Source organism: Rhipicephalus microplus, chromosome X (genome assembly GCF_043290135.1).
Source record: "Rhipicephalus microplus isolate Deutch F79 chromosome X, USDA_Rmic, whole genome shotgun sequence".
NCBI lineage: Eukaryota > Metazoa > Arthropoda > Arachnida > Ixodida > Ixodidae > Rhipicephalus > Rhipicephalus microplus.
This window is the reverse complement of record NC_134710.1, coordinates 55,875,803-55,889,038: the sequence shown is the minus strand read 5'-3', so window position 1 is coordinate 55,889,038 and position 13,236 is coordinate 55,875,803. Positions and strand designations below refer to the sequence as shown.

The 13,236-nt window shown below is 44.5% G+C and overlaps 1 protein-coding gene across 1 annotated transcript in view; it reads right to left on the bottom strand.

Annotated features, from left to right (window-relative positions):
• Window positions 1-9,146, bottom strand: part of LOC119176068 (transmembrane protein 163a) — an 89,913-nt gene extending 80,767 nt beyond the window's left edge. The window contains exon 1 of the mRNA XM_075876697.1: window positions 8,863-9,146. The gene's annotated coding sequence lies outside the window, so the exon portion shown is untranslated. The remainder of the gene's footprint in view (window positions 1-8,862) is intronic.
• Between the last annotated feature and the right edge of the window lie 4,090 nt (window positions 9,147-13,236).

The following is a 13,236-nucleotide window of genomic DNA, read 5'->3' as shown; positions in this document are numbered from 1 at the left end:
AAAGCGTCTACTTTTTTTAGCGCTTTTAGCGAAATATTTGGTCCGTGCATATATCAGGCTTGCATAACGAGCCTACACCAAGAGTTGTGTATAATGAGCGCAATTTAAGTGGCCGGCTATACCGGAACCGAGATAGTGGCACGCGGTGCGAAAAGGCATGCAGATAGAGTGTCGCATCACTTGCACGAGGTGGTTCCGCGGCAATATATCGCTTCATTTGCGAGTTGCTCAATTTGATATTGCCAAAGATGGCTCCTCATCAAAAATCATGAAGAAAATGAAAAAAAAAAGCTGACGAGGGATTGCGGTCCTCCAAATCACCCGTACACGTTGAAAAAGCAGAGTGGTCCGACGCTCCCACTATCTCGGCTCGCGCAGAGTCGTTGGCTGCGGCCGGTCGGTCGTGCGAATCGTTTGTTCGAAGGTATGCGTTTCTGCAAAAGTCTATGCAGGCAGCACATATATTTTCTGCCTCGAAGAGTTTCTAATAGAATTTTCGTTCCGTCGATGCTAGTAACTGTGTTTCGATTGTTTTTAGTCCCCTGCTCGTTTTGCGCTTCACCTTATTCGATGATAAAGCCACAAGCAATGCCCGTAAAGACTGCCGAATACGAATGACTCCGTAGTGAGGGGCTTCGGAAGTTTTGATCTGGGTTGCTTTAACCCTCACAAAAAAAAACTTGCATCCTATCTGCAGGAATTCTGCAGACCATTAGTCATCCGCGATACAGAATATATGAAGACATGTGACAAACTTTCTGTCACATTTTGTGACCTCCGAGTAGGCGATTGGTACACCCGTTCTGCAGAAAGTCTGCAGAGCATTTGTAGCTTGCAGGATGCAGCATGCCTGCAGAATATCTGCGAAACATCTGCAGAAAGTGTACAGAAATTCTGCGGTATTTCTGCAAAACATTCGCAATGTCTTGTCGCGGTGAACAAAAAGTAATTAATAGCTACGATTTGCGTTAGCACAAACATTCAAGGAACGTGCGCAGCACCGAATGGTATTATACCGCCCATACACCCATCAAACGCGTGCCCAACACATAAACGCAACAGCAGCAAAGTAAATACCAAACATAACTGCTCGCACTTTCCAACCTAACACCGGCCACCCGGTATATAGCCATGATATTTTGACCAGTCACTGAGTGCCGGTAGGAAAATTCCTATGCTCAAAATTTCACATTTATACGTACACAGTACGCACAGAATCATGGTGGCCATGAGGTAACAATAAAATACACAAATAGTTTAATCTACATAGGTTAAATGTGCAACGTTCCTTTAATTATAGACATTTAATTAGCAGCTGACAGGCTGTCGCTTGGGCATGCAGAAAAGTGGCAGCCTTTCTGCTGACTAGGGTGACTGAATGGTGAAGAAGCCTCTTCTTTAGTGTGTATATATATATATATATATATATATATATATATATATATATATATATATATATATATATATATATATATATATATATATATATATATATATATATATATATATAGTGGGAGTAATAATTCAATGGGCCAGTTAGTCTTCGTGAAGGTATGGGATATGGCACAACGGGAGCGTTGTCAACAACGATAAAGATATTTATCCTTGTTGACAACGCTCCCGTTGTGCCATATCCTGTATATATATATATATATATATATATATATATATATATATATATATATATATATAAATAACTTGCCGTGAGCAGTAACAGAACCTACGACCTCCGAATAACGCGTTCTATGCTCTGTGAGTGGGTGTGGATATATATATATATATATATATATATATATATATATATATATATATATATATATATATATATATCCACACACGCATTCACAGGGCCCGCATTAACAGACAAGTCTGCTTGCCGTCTGCCGACTAGGTCTGTGCGGTGGTGACTGGTTGGTGGAGATTAGTTAATATCGATTTTGCCATGACCCAGAATGTATAGATGTATGCGTATGTCATATATACATCCACACAAACACACACATGACCACCATAAACAGACAAGTCTGCTCGGCGTCTGCAGAAAATATGCTGGCCAGGTCTGTAGGGTGGTGACTGGTGGGAAACTAAGAGGTGAAGTCCATTTAGTTAATGTTATCACTTGTGTCATGATTGATGAATTATTTGTGGGGTTTAACGTCCCAAAACCACGATATGATTATGAGAGACGCCGTAGTGGAGTGCTCCGGAAATTTCGACCATATGAGGTTGATTGATTTGTGGGGTTTAACGTCCCAAAACCACCATATGATTATGAAAGACGCCGTAGTGGAGGGCTCCGGAAATTTTGACCACCTGGGCTTCTTTAACGTGCACCCAAATCTGAGTACACGGGTCTACAACATTTCCGCCTGCGGTTGGAGCAGCTGAAACTGCGACTGCTCATGTACAAGCAGTCGGAGTTTCAGCTGCTCCAACCACAGGTGGGGATCCCGTAGAGTCCGACGAATTCCATAGTCGCGAGATAGCACAACGGTGTTGAAACTGTTTCATTAATTCAAAAAGTGGGAGGGTGTAATTCAGTTATTGCTTTGGTTCCTCTCAAGCATCTGTACATTTCAAATAATTTGTAAACTAAGTAAACTGAATGAAGCAGGCAATTTCATCGCTCAATTTGATTAAAACTCGTATTTCGTGAATAACTATCTCGGAAGTGCAGCTTGTACAAGCGTATTCATTGCTTATTTTGACGGATGCAACAGAAGCTGCGCATGCGATTTCCACGGCTTTCTTTAAATCTAGAGAAGTTCCGAGGTTTGAACGTACGTCCGAAATTGTTTGATAAAGCGCATTTTCACGTGATTCAGTTCCGTCCTTATCAGTCTCAGCTATGATAACAGTATATTTGACGTTCAGCGTGCAGACTATTTCTAGTAATAAAAATAGTAACACTTCGGTTCTAGACGCAAGATTGCATGAAAATACGTATAAAAGCAGCTGTCACATCTAGAGCGTAAGTATCATATAGCTTAGCGTACGAGTCTACCATTACAGCTAATGACGAAATTCATGTTTCGATTAGAGAAAAGCTATCACTTGACGATTAATGAAGCTATCAGCTTAGAACAGCTGCCCGCGCGGACAGTCCAGCCACGGCGAACGCTAGATTACAGATTATTAGTTCTTTTCAACTATATACGTAGTTTTCTGGAGTATCTGCGGCGAAAAATACATGTGAGTGGCGAGCGTTTTAATGTAACCACCTGCGGCTACTGAATCTTGATTTATATGTGGGGTTTAACGTCTAAAAACTACCATATGATCATAAGAGACACCGTAGGGCTCCGTAAATTTCGACAATCTGTGGTTCTTTAAAGTGCACCCTAATCTGAGCACACGGGCCTCCAAGCATTTCCGCCTCCATCGAAAATGCAGCCGCCGCAGCCTGGATACAATCCCGCGATCTGGCGGTCAGATGCCGAGTGCCTCAGCCACTAGACCACTACGCCGGGGCTGTGACTTCAGAAGCTATACCATGAAAATCGGGGGCAATATTCTAGTAAACCTTTCCGCAATACATGTTACGCATAATTTAGAAGCTTTGCTTATTCATGTGTCATATACAAAAGTTACAAACTTTTCGTATCAGTGAAAAATAACCAGAACAATAATCACTGCACTGCTTGCACATGAAACCTATTTATGAGCACGACTGGCGGGTCGGCTAAAAGCGATTAGATGGTTTGATTTGATTTTAGTATCGTTCTGCAGTTCTTGCTTTACGAACTATATAGCCCACCAATTTTTCCTAAACTTGTTTTGCGTTCCTCTGCAGTGATGTGGTGTGTCTTCTATATATAATATCGCAATCGATGCTAAACTGCTGCCGGACTTCACTTGGATGGCCTTTAAACGTTAGATGGCCGCTGTCCGAAAACAAAGCTTGGATTTTCGAAGGTCAAAAGTCATTAACGCTCAGAAGCGCTCATTCCTTTTCTTTTCACGATACCGCATATGCATTTTAACTTCGTTTTAGCAACTTGTACTTTATATTATCTCGTCGTAAGCAATACTTCTAGAAGCTCGTCGTAGAAATTTGCATAGAAGGCCACTATATGCACGGCACCCTTCCGCCAAAACTCCCTGACAACTTGTAGCACACCAGTACCGAAACAAAAACGCCGCACAGGCTGCCGAATGACTATTCACGAAAAGCTGCTGACAATAGAAACGTGTGAGATATCACACAAAATAGCTGCATGTCTGGGAGTCAAAAATAAGTAGTTACGTTGCTAAACGATTGATGATTTATTGATGTGGGGTTTAACGTCCCAAAACCACCATATGATTATGAGAGACGCCGTAGTGGAGGGCTCCGGAAATTTTGACCACCTGGGGTTCTTTAACGCGCACCCAAATCTGAGCACACGAGCATACAACATTTCCGTCTCCATCGGAAATGCAGCCGCCACAGCCGGGATTCGATCCCGCGACCTGTGGGTCAGCAGCCGAGTACCTTAGCCACTAGACCACCACGGTGGGGCACGTTGCTAAACGTCCTAAATTTCACTATGTGGGCAATAGCTTTCGCACCGATGAAAAAATTGGGTTTCGGCACGTGTTTACGCAACCCGAGAACTTATTTCTCTGTTGACTTTGACTAGTACTGCGTGAGCCAATTAATAAACTCGAATTGTATTTTGATCATTCGTATACCGTCCAGCGATATTCGAAACTTGTGATATTTGTTTCGCAGCTGTCGTGCCCGTATGTACACAGTCGTCAACAGGCTTAACACGAACGCTTCGGTGCATGACGTGGTCTACTTTAACTGCACTGGAAGCTGTTGCCAAGCATACCTCTGTTTGCTTGGCTAATATGACGACATTCATGGGTAACACTTCAGCAACGTACGCCAAAGTTTCGTGGAGCTAGCCTCAATCAAGCCATTTCAGGACACGCGGCGGAGCGTTCATGGTAAGCGTGTTGATTGTATACAGCATGTTTCACACTTGGGGGAAATCTCGGAGCACCTGCAGGGCAACGCGATGCGACTGGCGCTGCAATCGCGCGCCGCGAGCAGCTCGCGCGTGCGCAGACGCTTCAAGTGTGTATAGAGTTGAACCACGTCGTCTGCTACGGCAGAGGGCACGTCGCATTGTCGGCCAGCGCACGGATATCACTGTTAATGCCAGAACTGGGCCGATACTCTGCACTAATCGTTTTCATAAAAATCTGCGCCGCTTGATGGGACACGAAGAAAGGAGGAACGACCAACTCGTGCGCGCTTCCTTTCATCGTGTCTTGTCTTGCTGCGCAGTTTTTTTTTTTTTTAGATGTTCCCGTATTAACTTGCCCAACTTTCAACGCTTGTCTGCGCACTAAACGTTGTGAAACGCCAACTTCTCAGCCTTTATTCGTGACAATTGGGCACTAGAAACAATATTTGACAGCACACCTTGTTTGCTCTCTCGAAACATGCGTTCACGATTTGTTTCTTCATCGCATGCGCGCCGAAGCAGGCTTGGAGGAGGAAGACAATAATGAGCATGCACCGTGCGTGGTCTCTTTTTGACTTTAAGTAAATCGAAGTACCCAGTGGTGACTGCTGAGCAGGTCAGCGGTTTAACCCAACAAATCAAGTAAGAATGGAACTCGGGAGTGATTTAGAATGGAACAACCACCCGAACGTGCTTATTCTCGACGATTTTTGATCACAACAGAAACTACTCGATCATGGTGCTGAAATTAACTCGTGATGCTTCCAAGTTCATGTCCCCAGTGGTAGCGATGGCTGTGAATGCATGGTGTCAGCGATGCATTCCGCAGCAGCATGTCCCATTCGTTGACGATGGGGCTGTGGCATCACAAGATCCAGATTGAACTAAATAAAACAGGGGCTCGTCTGCCTACGTTTTTTTTTTTTCATGTATGAAACTTGCAGAACTGTGTCTTGTTTGCCTGGTTTACCATGTCCCGTATATACAAAAAAAGAGCGACTTGAGTTTATTGAACTCTCTTGTAAAAGCTCCACTAAGTTTCGGAGCCGGCTAGCGAGTCTTGTGGTAATAAAATGTCGTAAAGAGAGACGTTCAGGTTTTGTTCTCCCGTAAAACCATCCTCAATTCGTTCCCATTTGTATTATCGTGTAAAGCCAGCTGAGCATTACCAATTATCCTGTAGAGTGTTTTTTTTAAATTTAAAGTCAAACCAAGACAACGCACACTGCCTACTAATTGCGTCTTCCTCGTCCAAGTGTACTGCGGTGCACACACAGTGAATAAATATTCATGAACGCACACAACACCATGGCGTTTCGAGAGAGCAGACAAGGTGTGCTGTAAAACTCTGCTTGTAGCACCCCATTATCAAAGGCTGAGAGATTGGCGTCGCACAACGTTTAGTGCAGATTATCCACACAGTTCCAGTGCTAACAATGACATTCGCGCGCTGGCCAGCAATGCGGAAGCAAAAGCCGCCGTAGCAGACGACGTGGTTCAAAACTACACACCTGGATCATCTGCGCACGCGCGAGCTGCTGACGGCGCGTGACGTCACGATGCCACGCGCTTCATTTCCTCCAAATGTGAAATGGCCTGTACATTGGAGGAGCATCGGTGCTATCTGTACCCTTGTAAGGCACTGTATCACGCTGACAATTGCCTCCTTTTAAGTTGTGTGCAACACTGTACTATGCCCAGCGGTGCTACAACATCTCAATCCATCCTTTGATGGCACGTGTCAGTTCCGTGAAGGGGGGGGGGGGGGGGGAACCTTCCGCATAGTCTGGGCGTTTCTATCAAACCTACCTATCCCCCAAACCCAGCAAGAGAGGACCGAGAGGCGGCCCTGCTCAACTGACCTCATTGCCCAAAAGGCCCTGAGTGAAAGGACGTGGGCGGCGTTGGTTGCCAGTGAAGTTCCGGAATAGGGGTTTCACCTATAGCACTGTGAGGAAAGGAGCCCAATACGTCCCTAAGCCAATCACCTCACCTCTCTTAATATTTAATGGTTATTAAATGTTCTGACCACCATCACCACCCCAGCAAAATTCGGAACGACGCGCAACACACCGGTAGACATATAGACCAGGGTATGCGCGTGCGTGGTACCGCAAGCAAACCTCGCGCCAATACGTCAACAGAACAGTTGTCCTGCGCCAAGAAGCTAGCGCTATAGATAGGAGTACGCTAGGTGTCTCTCAGCTGTGGCAGACGCGTAGCGCAAATATACTAATAAAGCAGGAAAACGCTATCGATTAGATGTGACGGCTAACGTAACGAGAGTTAGAAGGTGTCCAAGCACACGAATGCGTACACACGAGCGCTATATTGATCAAATGCGCACGCGCGTAAACAGCGTGTTACAGAGCTCATCCACCCCGCCACCTTTTTCACAATGTCATAATAAGGAACACCTCACGCTAGCCTTTTGGCGCAAGGCAACATTGTCGTGGTTTAACGTCCCAAAACCACCAGCCCCGCCGCGGTGGTCTAGTGGCTAAGGTACTCGGCTGCTGACCCGCAGGTCGCGGGTTCGATTCCCGGCTGCGGCGGCTGCATTTCCGATGGAGGCGGAAATGTTGTAGGCCCGTGTGCTCAGATTTGGGTGCACGTTAAAGAACCCCAGGTGGTCGAAATTTCCGGAGCCCTCCACTACGGCGTCTCTCATAATCAAAATGGTGGTTTTGGGACGTTAAACCCCACAAATCAATCAATCAAGTCCCAAAACCACCATATGATTACGAGACGCTGTAATGGAGGGCTCCGGAAATTTCCCAAGCCTGAGTTTGTTCCACGTGCACATAAATTTAAGTACCTGGCTCTCTAGCGCTTTCGCCTCCGTCGAAAATGCCGAGGCCGGGATTTGATCCCTCGACCTTCGGGTCAGCAGTCGAGCACCAACTGCTAGACCACCGTGTCGGGTTGGCGCAAGGCATCACCAATCTAGATGCACTAGGAAGCGAGACTTTGCAAAAGAGTGAACAAGCGATGCTGTAGGACCACACACGCGTACACCGCACATGTTTCCAGCAGGGAGCGGCTGCCTTCCCAGCATTCCGAATTATTGTGGGAACATCTGTGCATCCGTAAATTGAATAAAAGTGTCATATTCGAATGGGAAACTGTGTGCAGTGACAAAGTGAGCGGCTGAAATGGGATCCTAGTGATCGGAACCAATAAGGTTGCAAAGCATCGCAAGGAGTAAGGTCTCAATTTAGAAACTAATTATTTGCTAGACAAAAACACTCATGCTTAAATGAAACGCATCATTTATACGGCGAAGCAAAATAGGCTCAAAGCAGGGTTCGTTTACTTAACCACCTACAAAGCTACAGCCGTGAGCTATGTACTAAATGCACGTGTAGTGTAAACAATAACATGCTCTGCTTCCACCCCTATTTATACAGCACCTTTGCTTGTTTCGACGTATATTGCATGAATACGGAGAATAAAATTGAGAGCGCTTTTTCGAATGGCTTCGTCAAAAGAACATGAAAGCTTTTGTTAGTTTGGACTCTAAACTAACAAAAACTGACAAAACCATGCTGGCTGAAGCAAAGCAATATCCGTGGGGGTGGGGGGGGGGGATGGTACCACCCACCCAAATTGCTATGCGATTAGAACGCAAGGCGTAGTTGGGGGGACAATGAGCAATAATTTCGACTCAGATTCTTTATCATGTATGTACATACATAAGTGTATGCGTACTATTGTTTCCCATTATTTCGCCCGCCATCAAAACGTTCTCAGTAGCGAAACCTGCTAGGCAATCATTGACGGCGACACCGCAAGTTTTCGAGCAGCCTTGCGGCACGAAGTTGTAGAAAAACTGCGCAGCTACCACGCACAAATTATGGAGTACACAGCCCAAAAACAACGTAGAAATAGCAAAAACACTTACCATTGTCCGTAGCAGCTCCACTGCGTTGCACGGCATTTCTTGGCCAAAGCTTGAATCCAAAACGTCAAGGCACGTCTTGCATAGGACGATTAAGCACGTTGGCGGATATCCAGTTAGCAAGCTACTGCAGTTTTTTTCTCTTGCTCCGTGCGCGTCAAAAGCATGAACACCGCGTTTTTTTTTTTACTCTCTATAGCACATCCGCTCGCTCCACAGACGCTGTTGTTGGAAGCCTAAAGGCAGGCCGAGCGGACGAAGAGCGCGTTACGACTTTGGGTGCCGTTGTGACAACGCCACCAATGTCAACGCTTGACTGTCACTGTCTTCGATGTCATTTGCAGTAAAGAACGGACAGGAACTGCCGCCTCCCCGCCAGCACACAACCGATTCCCGCCGCAGCATTCCCTAAGCTATGCCGCCGACACGTGGCAAAGAAAGACATTGCAACATTTCTGGAACGCCCGCACTCAGCGCGCGGGCTGACGTAGTGTATTCGCTCATGACGTATTGTCAGGATGATATGAAAGAAGACTGATTGATATCTCATTCGCTTTATACAATAGGAAATAGAGCTTAAGGTGGACGGTCTCGCAATTTATCATTTCCCGCCATCATATTTTAGGTATCGCGAAGATAGTGTGCCGAGCAGCAATGAATGCAAGGATACTTTTTTTCGGATATACAAGATCTGCTATTCATTTTTAAGCGTGAAGCGCTCCAATATTTAGTTTCTGAGTGCGTCAATGCCACTGCTTAAAAGAGCCATTTTTTTTCTCGTCAGCCATTCCACTCTGTAAAGATGGGTTACTCCAATTCTGACCCTAGAGTGTCAGGCTACTCACGACGCAAGAGTGACCTGGCAAAGGCCAACTTGGTTTCAAAAGTCAGGTTGTGAACGTGCCAACCAACGGTCAAAGCTCGAACCACGTTGCAGTCTGCTGCGACGCATGAACGATGACAACACTATTCAGGTACGCTTAACATTAAAGGGGTCATGAACGACTTTTTCAAGTAATCACTGAATGACAATCATGTGTGTCGAAGTTCGATTGCAGCTAAAATTTCTGGAATCCATCAAGTACGGGCGGAGTTGAATATATTCGTCACACGACTTAAGCGCTTTTTGCTACCTCTCATCCCGACAAGCATGCTGGAAGTTACACAGGGATGGATGGCACAGGGAAAGAAGTGGCATCAGCGAGTGTCATGACATTGAAAGCGCGTGATGAGACGTGAATGCTCACTCACGTTGTGCTTCCTGTGCGCGCGAAACTGTGTAATGTTAGCAAACTATCGAACACTCAGGGGCACGTGGTGGCCTCCCACGGCAAGAGGCGCCACTGATACAAACTCCGCTATCGATTTATATGGGCTCTTGGCCAATAGAATGCTATCTGTTCTTTGACGTCAACCAGCAGACGCCGGCAGCTCCGAAGAGAGAGAGAGAGCGCAGGCCTTTGTATGAAACGAGGGCGTTCGAGAAAGTGGCAACTTCTCGCCCAGCGTCTATAGGCTCTCTTTGACGCGCACGACTGCGAGGCTTGCCTGAGTTCTTCATAGCAGTGTCTGCCTTTTTTTACACTTGCGTTCTCCATTTTATTCCCAGCGTTTTGCGTCTCTCAGTAGCACCCTTGGAGAATGGTGAGACGCGGTGAGCCTGCAAAGTTAGCGTTTTGTGGCTCAAGGCTATAGAGAAACCGCTTAGCTGATTGCCACCTATTTGGTCCTGGCCCTTACTAGGTTATGCTCGGCTTTGCTTAATTTTGTCCATGCGTTTTGAGCTAAGGCGAGCTCAAACAAGCATTTTCAAGAATTTCCTGGTTATTGATTGATTATCTATTGGCAATTTATTGGCTCTCGATTGGCCACTGCAAGGTATTGGTCATGCATTTGTGGCTACGCTAAGCTCAACCAACCATTTTCTGGAATTTATTGATTATATCGATTAGCTATTCATTGGCTACTCCATGGCATTGATTGCTAGGTTATAAGCCTAACCACTCTTAGTCATGTTCAGCTGGATTTAGCCAAGCTTAGCTAATATTGACTGAGACTATCTAGGCCATGCAAAGCCAGACCATGATTTTGCGAACGCCGCACGGACCAATGGCGAGTTTAAACGAGTCCGCAGTTAATATGGAGACATACCAGAGCTTATCCCGCAAATGTATTCACCCTAGAGCAGATAACACACCCGCAGGTCGCGGGATCAAATCCCGGCTGCGGCGGCTGCATTTGCGATGGAGGCGGAAGTGTTGTAGGCCCATGTGCTCAGATTTGGGTGCACGTTAAAGAACCCCAGGGGGTCGAAATTTTTGGAGCCCTCCACTGCGGCGTCTCTCATAATCATATGGTGGTTTTGGAACGTTAAAGTCCACATATCAAATCAAGCGGATAACGCACACATCAAGGCAGCCTACCTTGCTCTTATCGAAGCCTCAGTGGCCAAACCCGACAATCCAACTCTGCTTATTGTTCCAGAAAACTTTCTAGAAGCTTCTAGAAAGTATTTATAATAATAATAATAATAATAATAATAATAATAATAATAATAATAATAATAATAATAATAATAATAATAATAATAATAATAATAATAATAATAATAATAATAATAATAATAATAATAATAATAATATTAATAATATTAATAATATTAATAATTTCTAATGTTAATATATTATTATTATTATTATTATTATTATTATTATTATTATTATTATTATTATTATTATTATTATTATTATTATTATTATTATTATTATTATTATTATTATTATTATTATTATTATTATTATTATTATTATTATTATTATTCAAAGCTATTATGCAATATAAAAGAAAGCCTTGTTGTAGGCTACAGCCACAAATTAAAAATCATACTTGTGATTCCATGAAAAAGCAATGCAAATGCGCACGTCAGCTTAAGCAATCCTTTCTGAACGATTGATAGAAAAAGATGAATGCTTGAGCTTTCTACACAGGAGGTACCAATCTGAAATGTCACTTGGTCTCTTTAGCGTTAGCTAAAGAGATCACAGCCGGAAGCCTATACATGCTCTGTGACGCACTCCTATGCATATATCTAATTCACTTCTGTCACTTCTTTTTTCCATATTGATGTGCAGCCGTCGTTTTTCTAAAACGAAACATGCGAGCGTGTGGCAGATAGCCTCGAGCCGCACCGCACATGTGTCGCGGTGCAGTGGCGAAACATGAAAATAAAAGGAGAGAGTGGTGTCGTTTCTTCTACTGTCTACACTCTCGTTACGAATGTGCATTTATTCTACGCTTTCTTCTTTATATCTATCTTCTGTTAGAACTTGGGAACAGTGTGGCAAACAAGGATTGATTTCGATAAGGATTCTTGTTGCCAGCTTAGTCTACCCAAACAACGTAAGTTGATGAAATAAAAAGAAGAAAGTGCAACAAGACGCACCGGCAGTAGATGGAATGGCACTGATCTCTTCTTTTACTTTCACATTTCACCACTGCGCCACGTTATATGCGCGGAATGAGGCTATTCGCCATGCGCTCGCGTGTTCCCTTTCATAAAAAGGACGGCTGTACATACGTTGATTTACTCTGAAGTCACTCGATTCATTTCCAGTTCACACTCAAGTCACTTGATTCACTCCATGTTTACAGATGAGTCACTTGATTCCCTCTTGGTTCACATTTGAGCCACTTGATTCATTTTCAGTCAACTTAAATCATTTGATTCATTCTTATTTCACTTAATTCAGTTTAATGGTTGTCGATTCACTGTCAATTCACTTCAACTTCACTTTGAAACATTTTCACTTGTACTCGTAATCATTCAGCAGCATTGCCTCGCCGCGGTGGCCTATAGTGGCTAAGGTACTCGGCTGCTGACCCGCAGGTCACGGGATCAAATCGCGGCTGCGGCGGCTGCATTTCTGATGGAGACGGAAGTGCTATAGGCCCGTGTGCTCAGATTTGGGTGCACGTTAAAGAAACCTAGGCAGTCAAAATTTCCGGAGCCCTCCAAGACGGCCTCTCTCATAATCATATAGTGGTTTTGGGACGTTAAACCCCAGATATCAATACCAATCCTTTCGCAGCATTATAAATACCTAACGTCACGAATCTGAAATGGTACCATTTGTGTTCACGCCGCGACCGGACGCCAAATTTTTGGACCGACGCGCAAGAAAGCGGGTTTCGCTTTGTAATGTGCTCGATATGAATAGCAGCATACTTGAGACCATGTTAAGCATAAAGCTGCATGTGACGTGGCTCTGTGCGATTCATGCGACATGTATCTTAGAGTGGCGCATTCCACGTGTGCATATCACAGCAGCATCTGCAGCTTCATGCAGTGCTACGCATAGCACAGCATGAAATACTTCT